At 43.6% G+C, this 8,564-nt stretch overlaps 1 protein-coding gene across 7 annotated transcripts in view; it reads left to right on the top strand.

Annotated features, from left to right (window-relative positions):
- The first annotated feature begins 2,956 nt into the window (after positions 1-2,956).
- LOC116102083 (zinc finger protein 14-like) overlaps positions 2,957-8,564 on the top strand; it is a 20,723-nt gene continuing 15,115 nt past the window's right edge. For 3 of the 7 annotated variants that reach the window (XM_031386276.1, XM_031386278.1, XM_031386277.1), the window contains exons 1-2: positions 2,978-3,105; positions 3,987-4,157. The gene's annotated coding sequence lies outside the window, so the exon portion shown is untranslated. Of the gene's footprint in view, positions 3,106-3,986; positions 4,158-8,564 lie in introns of all 7 variants that reach the window. The other 4 variants (XM_031386282.1, XM_031386280.1, XM_031386281.1 and 1 more) reach the window with 2 other exon arrangements.

Below are 8,564 nucleotides of genomic sequence, written 5' to 3' on the forward strand. Positions count from 1 at the left end.
GAGGTAATGGGAACCCCTGGAGCTTCTGGCCCAGGATGCAGGGCTTCTTGCTCTTTGAGTGGTCATTCCAGGCTGAGAAAGGCTGGCCTGTTGCTGGGTCCTTTAGTCCTCAGCACCTATGGGCATGCCTAGACCTTGCCTCTCATTGCTAACCAGCAGCTACTATTGCCATCTTCACCCTGCCTCTTCAGTCACATCTGTCCCATCAGAACAGCCTTGGCCTCACTGGGTTTCTGGTGTGCCATGTGGCTTTTGCTCTGGAGCTGGAGATGTCTGCATGCTTGTCTTGTGGCTGCATCTGGACATAGTGGCAGCACCTGATTGTACTGCCTAGGCTGGCCTCAAACTTCTAGTCTCAAGAAATCCTCCTGCCTTAGCCTCCCAAGTGCTGGGATGACATTTGTGTGCCACCATGCCAGCTAGAAAATAGGTTTGATCAAACACAGGGACCATTTTAAAGGTTATACTTAAAAGACAATCAAAGGAAGCCTAAAACCTTGAACTTATGATTATGGAAGTGGATCAGATAGTGTAATGTTTTATCAGAGTTAGGCTAATTTATCAGAATGCTATTGATTAATGTTAGAATTCTGAACTTTTGAAATCTTAAATAGTGGCATAGTGAGGGGAAGAAATCTGAAGCATTTTGTACCTGAAATCATTTTCCTATCACCATCTAAGTTTTTTTTTTTTTATGTCCTCCAACCTTTATATCTTGCAATTATCGGCCTCAAGACATTTTTTAAGCTCAAATATTTTCTTGGATCCTCATATGTTAAGCTTATAGCCTCAGACCTTTCATAAAGTTGCTCTTCCTATACAATTATTTACCATAAGACATAGGTGGTTGATCACTGGGGAGCAGTCACTGAAAAACTGAGATTTTTTTTCTGATAAGGTAATAGCAGAAGGTTACATCTTTGAAAGATTACATCTGTAACTTGTATGTCTTTTATCATGAAGCCTGTGAGCAAGGTAACCAGTCTGCCTTTTTTAAAAAAAAAAAAAAGATTTATTTATTGTTATATGTAAGTATACTGTAGCTATTTTCAGACACACCAGAGGAGGGTGTCAGATCTTATGGATGGTTGTGAGCCACCATGTGGTTGCTGGGATTTGAACTCAGGACCTTCAGAAGAGCAGTCAGTGCTTTCTCTCCAGCCCCCAAGTCTGCCTTTTTGATAAGCAATCTGGTAGTCTCAACTAGCTAATGAACTGATAAATGAGCTAATACAGTGGTGGATTATCTTGGAGTAAGGAGCTAGTTGCCCTTTTTCTAGCTGTCTAGCTGCAGTTAGCTTAGCTCTCAATATAATCAGAGATCAAGAATAAATTATAATCTAGATGTCATATATTAATTTAAATGTGTTTTAAAAAATGGAGCCAGTGGTGCCCAAGGGTAGCCCCATGCCAAAGCGTTTCCTCTGAGAAATCAGCCATAGGATGGGCTTAGTATAAAAGGGAGCTTATATGGGACCTGGGAAAGTGGGTAGAGTTAGAGAAGAGGGGGACAGAGAAGAACAGAAAGAGAGGGAAGAGAGAAAGAGGGGAAGAGGCAATATCTCAGGGGGGAGAGGGAGGGAGGGAGGAGGAGAGAGAAAGAAAGAAAGGGAGAGAGAGAAAGAAAGAAAGGGGGAGAGAGAGAGAGAGAGAGAGAGAGAGAGAGAGAGAGAGAGAGAGAGAGAGAGAGAGAGAGAGAGAGAGAGAGAGAGAGAGAGAGAGAACAAACATCTTTTATATCAAGCCAGCCTGGCTGTTGCTAGGTAACTGTTGGGCAGATCATCAAGGAAATGACCATAACTGATGAATGTTTGTTCCTACCTACATAGACAGAGATCTTTGAGATTGTCCCAACATTATAATAGTCAAAATGGTGTACCAATACTTGGGAAAGAACAGAGTAACCTTATGGTCCAACACCAAAACTCCACCTATTCCAGTCAGAGTAGCCCATGCCTTCAGTTCAACAGTCAGAATGTGTAGACAGGCAGATCTATGTGAGTTCTAGGCCAGCTTGGTCACATGCCAAGTTCTAGCCAGTGAAAGTTACTTAATGAGATTCAGTCTTTTTAAAAAATATGCAATAAAACCCGCCAAAGTCATCATTGCTGCAGGGCCCACACAGCATCAATGCCCTCAATGGAAGCTTCTGGCCCGCAAGGCAGAGCCTTTTTGGCCGAGATGCTCCAGACGGATCTGGATAGGGGTCCCTAGGAGGGGTCAATCCCACTTTTCCGAAGACTACTGGACGCTGGCTGTCCCACTGCCACCCCGCCCCAACCCCGGAAAAGATGACCACAGCTAACTCGGTCGGATGCTCTACTCTAACAGGGATGGCTGCTACTCGCTTACATAAGGTTCAGCATGGCGGGGTTCTGCGCTGCCCTCATGGCTCCGCACAGCGGGCCCCCAGCACACTGCACTCTGTCCATTCCGCGTACCTCTCCCCACCAGAGGCAAAGCAGAACACAGAGCATCGCCTGCAGGAAAGACCCGCCTCCTATCTGTGCTTCTGAGGGAACCGCATGTCCCGATTGGCTAAAGAGGCGTGAGTGACAGAAGTTCCCTTTGGTGGAAAGGAGAGCTAAAAGCTTAGGGAGAGCCATACTCCTTCCCAGTCGTGTGTTCCGCTGAAGGGTGCAAGCCTGTTCCAGATCCAGGGAGATTTGCATTTAAGCAGAATTGTGGTAGTGGGCAATGCACACGAGCGACCCTGTGCTCTGAAGCAAGGAGTGCCTACTAAGTGCAAGGACACAGCCGAGCCAGCTCTGGGAGGAAGAAACACGTTCTGTGTAAATGCAGATCTCACTGGAGCTCACTCAGGTCTGCACGTAGGGCAGAAGGCAGGGCTGGGAATGACTGGCTGTACTGGTGTCTTCAGCCATTTGCAGCCTAAGGTTGCTGTCACTCAAACATTGCTAGCCAATCATAGCTTCCAAGTAGGCGGTCCAATCGGGTGCCAGAGGGAGGCGGGATTTCTTGGCCGCCATACTACCTGCTAGGCTCTAAGGCTGAGGTAGTCGGGTTGGAGACGCTGCTCTGTACCGAGAGCACCGCTGTGGCAAATTATGTGAAGAGCGCGGTGAGCCTGGAAGCCGCGCTATGGTGAGCAAGGGACCCTTGTCGCCAGATGGGGTAGATCCGATGTGGTGCATCCTCACCGGAGTTGGGGCGGGGCTTTCAGTACTGGGACCAGGATTCCCCCTCCCTGCGGGTTTAGAGTCACTCCCCAGCCCCCACGTCCTCGGAGGCCGTGGGACTTGATAAGCTCTGTCCAGCACAAGGAATGCTTTGATGTCGGTGACGTCAGTTCCCTGTGTGTGAGCTCTGGTAGTGGTGTTGGCATTGCACCTCAAAGCAGCATATTGCTAACCTTAAGACCCTCTAGGTTTTCTGTGTTATGTTTTAGAAGTTCTGAATGGTGCAGGCTATATTTCGATTTAGGTCCCGCTTAGTAAAATTTTATTCATTTTTATTCTTTTACAATCTTTTGGGAGAGCACTCCCTTTGATTTAAATACATATTTATTGATTGCAGGCTGGCAAGTGTGCCAGTGTGCTCGTGGAAGTCAGAGATTAATTTGTGTGAATAGGTTCTCCCACTGTGATGGCCCAGGGTTTGAATTCAGGGCAGCAGTCTTATAGATACTTACCTTTACCGGGTCTTTCCAGCCCCTATCCTATTTTAACGCTTTTGAAGGTTTATTTTTATTTTATGTGTATGAGTATGTGCTTGCATGTTCGTATCTACCACATGCATGTGTAGGCCAGAACAGGATTTGGATCTCCAAGAACAGGAGTTTGAGATGCTTTTCAGATGCCATGTGTGTGCTAGGAACTAAACTTAGGTTCTCTTTAAGAGCAACGAGTGGTTTTAACCACTAAGCCATCTCTTCAGAACCCTAATTATTAGTTTAAGGATTATTTATGTTTTGTATATGCATGCGTCTCTCAGTATAAACACTACATGTGTATAATTCCCCACAGAGGCCTGAAGAGGATGTCGGAGGCCTTGAAGGTAATCTTAAAAGCTGTCCTCAGCCACTGAAGTGAGTGCTGGGAGTCAAACTCAGGTTTTCCAAAATAGCACCCTGAACTGCTGAAGCATCTCTCCAGCCCTCCATGTACTTCAAGGGACACTAAGAGATAAGTGTAAAGGTATCGGAGAGAAGTGTCCTTCATATCCTCATCTGTCTGAATCCGTAAGCCCTAATACTGAGCTTTCCTGTCCTACACAGTTTTCTCTAGGTGGGACTGAATGGGACTGCAGGAGAGTCTGAGATCCTAGCTTGAATCCCTAACACCCCCTGTGGCAGTTCCTTTCAACCTTTCTAATGCCAGCTTTTAATACAGTTCCTCATGTTGTTGTGACTCACAACCATAAAATTATTTTTCCCATTAATTAATTAATTTAATTTACATCCTGATCAAAACTTCCCTCCCCCTCTTCCCCAGTGATGTGTTAGAACGGCGAGTCGCATCAGAACATAGGCCACACTTTAGGCCTGAATAGTTCCACATGTAAGAGGTTTAATTGAGAGGGAAAGAGGGGACAGTAGCGCGGAAAGAGAGGAGGGAGAGAGAGAGATGGACACCCAATCCCATCCTTACAAATTAGTCCTCCCCCCCCTTGCCTCCTCTCTTTCTCTGCAGGGAAGGGGAAACCCCTTTGGGTACTACCCTGTCCTGGGGCATCTATTCCCAGCAGAACCTTTCCCACTGAGTCCCAACCAGGCAGTCCAGTTAGGGGAAGGAGATCCAGTGACAGGCAACTAAGTCAAAAACAGCTCCCACTCTAATTGTTAGGGAACCCAGATCAAGACCAACCTGCTCATCTGCTCCAAATGTTAGGGGGCATAGGTCTAGCTCCTGCATGCTCTTTGGTTGGTGATTCAGTCTCTGTGGACCCCCATGGTTCCAGGTTTGTTGGTTCTGTAGGTCTTCTTGTGGTGTCCTTGACCCTTCTGGCTTGCTCAGTTCTATCCCACACTCTTCCACAAGACTCCCCAAGCTCCTCTTGATGGTTGGCCATGGGTGTCTGCATCCGTTTCAATCTGCATGTGGCACCTATCTGCAAGCATAACAGAGTATCAATAATAGTGCCAGGGTTTGGCTGTGTCCCATTTGGGATGGGTCTCAAGTTGGGGTAGTCATTGGTTGGCTGTTCCCTCAGACTCTGCGCCATCTTTATCCCTGTATATTTTGTAAGCAGGACAAACTGGGTTGACGGTTTTGTGGATGGCTTGGTGTCTACCTACCTACCTCCACTAGAAGTCCTGCCTGGATCTAGGAGGTGGCCACTTTAATCTCCATATCCCTCACTGGTAGAAAAGAACCTCAGCTAGGGTCACCCCCATAGACTCCCTGTAGCCTCCCCCATACACTTCTATAGCTAGCCCCAGAGTTGTCCTTGATTGATTGCGATTTCTTCTCCCAGCACTCTCCTGCCTACTTCCAGCCACACCCGATCCCCATCCCCATTGCTCTCTTCACCTCCTTTCCCACCAAGTTCCCTCTTTTTATCCACCTCCAGTGACTATTTTGTTTCCTCTTCATGATTTTCTCCTTGTTAGTTTCTTTGATTTTGTGGATTGTAGCATAGTTATCCTGTACTTTACAGCTAATGTCCAGTTATAAGTGAGTACATGTCTTTCTGGGTCTGGGTTACCTCACTTGCCTGCAGTTTTCATGATGTTCTTTGCTTTTAATAGCTGAATAGGAGACATATTACATTTTTAAAATCCAGTCTTCAGTTGAGGGGCATCTAGGCTGTTTCCAGTTTCTGGCTATTACAAAAAAAGGTACTATGAACATAGTTAAGCAAGGGTCCTTGTGTATAGTGGAGCATCTTTTGGGTATACGCCCAGGAATAGGATAGCTGGGTCTTGAGGTGGTAGTACAAGTCTACACTCCCACCAGCAACGAAGGCATGTTCTCCTTGCTACACATCCTCCCCAGCCAATGCTGTCACTTGAGTTTTTGGTCATAGCCATTTTGACTGGTTGTAAGATGGAATCTCAGAGTCTTTTTCATTTACAGTTCTCTGATAACTAAGGACATTGAACATTTGTTTAACTACTTCATGGCAATTTCAGATGCCTCTGTTGAGAGTTCTCTATTTAGCTCTGTCCCCCATTTTTAATTGGGTTATTTGGTTTGATGGTATCACATTTCTTGAATTCTTTATATAATTTGAATATTAGGCCTCTGTTGTATGTAGGATTGGTGAAGATCTTTTCCCATAATGTAGGCTTCTGTTTTGTCCTATTGATGGTTTCTTTAGCCTTACAAAAACGGTCCAATTTCATGAGGTCTCATTTATTAATTATTGACCTTAGTGCCTGAGCTATTAGTGTACTGTTCAGGAATTTGCCTACTGTGTTGAAGGCAGTTCCCCACTTTCTCTTCTATGAGATTTTTAGTGTGTCTGATTTTATGTTGAAGTCTTTGATCCACTTGGAGTTGAGTTTTGTGCAGGATGATAGACATGAATTGTCTTAACTGGTGTTTCCATTGCTATGAAGAGACATCATGACCAAGGCAACTCTTATAAAAGAAAACACTTAATTGGGGCTGACTTACAGTTTCTAACGTTCCATCCATTATCATCATGCTAGGAAGCATGGCAGCATGCAGGTAGACATGTTACAGGAGGAGTCTAGCATTCTATGTCTTGATTTTAAGGCAGCCAGAGAGGACTCTCTTCTGTAGGCAGCCTGGAGGAGAGGCTCTTCTTCCACATTGAGTGGAACTTGGGCATAGAGACCTCAGACCCCACCCCTACAGTGACACACTCCCTCTATAAGGGCACACCTCTTTCAATAAGACCACACCTCCTAATAGTGCCACTTACCATGGGCCAAGCATATTCAAATCACCACATGAGCCTATTTGCATTCTTCTACAAGCAGATATCTAGTTAAATCAACACCATTTGTTGAAGATTCTTTCATTTTTTCAAATGTAAGGTTTTGGCTCCTTTGTCAGATATCAAGCTTTCATAGTTCCTAGGTATATGGGTTTATTTTGGGGTCTTTAGTTCTATTATATCAATCAGCCTGTTTGTATTTATGTGAATACCATGCATTTTTTATTTTTATTTTATTATTTTTTTTATTTATTTATTGTTATATATGTAAATACACTATAGCTGTCTTCAGACACTCCAGAAGAGGGTGTCAAATCTCTTTACAGATGGTTGTGAACCACCATGTGGTTGCCGGGATTTAAACTCAGGACCTTTGGTAGAGCAGTCAGTGCTCTTAACCACTGAGCCATCTCTCCAGCCCCCAAAGAAATTTTTTTTTTAAAGATTTACTTATTATTATAAATGAGTACACTGTAGCTGTCTTCAGACGCACCAGAAGGGGGCATCAGATTTCATTATGGGTGGTTGCTGGGATTTGAACCTTCGCAAGAGTGGACAGATGGTGCTCTAACCCGCTGAGCAATCTCATCAGCCCACATTTTTTATTAATATTGCTCTGTAATATAGTTTGAAATAGGGATGGTGATACCTTCAGAAGTTCTCTTATTGTACAGGATTGTTTTAGTTATCCTGGGTTTTTTTGTTTTTTCCATATGAAGTTGAGAATTGAATTTTTAAGTTCTGTCAAGAATTGTACTGGGATTTTGATGGGAATTGCCTAGGATATGTAAATTGCTTTTGGTAAGATGGCCATTTTTACTATGTTAATTCTATAGATCCATGAACTGGGGACATCTTTCTGTCTTTGGATGTCTTCCTTAATTTCTTTCTTCAGAGACTTGAAGTTCTTCTCATATAGATATTTCACTTTCTTGGTTAGTGTTACACCAAGATAGTTTATATTATTTGTGGCTATTGTAAAGGGTGTTATTTGCATAAATTCTTTTCTCGTTTGTATAAAGAAGGGCTACTGATTTTAAGTTAATTTTGTATCAAGCCACTTTGCTAAATGTGTTTATCAGCTGAAGGATTTTTTTGGTAGAATTTTTGGGGTCACTTATATAGTGTTCTATCATCTGCAAATAGCTATACTTTCACTTCTTCCTTTCCAGTTCGTAACCCTTGATCTCCTTTAGTTGTTTTATTGCTCCGGGTGTAATAACTTCTAGTTCTATGTTGAATGGATAGGGAGAGAGTGGACAGCTTTGTCTTGTCTCTGACTTTAGTGGAATTGCTCTCAGTTTCTCTTCATTTAATTTGATGTTGGCTATTGGTTTTATTATGTTTAGGTATGAACTTTGTATCCCTGATCTCTCCAAGACTATTAGATGTAGGTGTTTTAGATTTTTGTCAAAGGCTTTTTCAACAGCTAGTGAGATAGTCATGTGATGTTTTTCTTTCACTTTCTTTATATAATGGATTACATTGATGGATTTCCATATATTGAACCATCCCTGCATCCCTGGGATGGAGCCTACTTGATTATGGTGGATGATGTTTTTTATGTGCTCTTAGAATCAATTTGCCATTTTTTTTTCTTTTTTCTTTTTTCTTTTTGGTTTGGTTTGGTTTGGTTTTTTGAGACAGGGTTTCTCTGTGTATCCCTGGCTGTCCTGGAACTCACTCTGTAGACCAGG

The sequence above is a fragment of the Mastomys coucha genome, unplaced genomic scaffold (genome assembly GCF_008632895.1).
Source record: "Mastomys coucha isolate ucsf_1 unplaced genomic scaffold, UCSF_Mcou_1 pScaffold21, whole genome shotgun sequence".
NCBI classification, from domain to species: domain Eukaryota; kingdom Metazoa; phylum Chordata; class Mammalia; order Rodentia; family Muridae; genus Mastomys; species Mastomys coucha.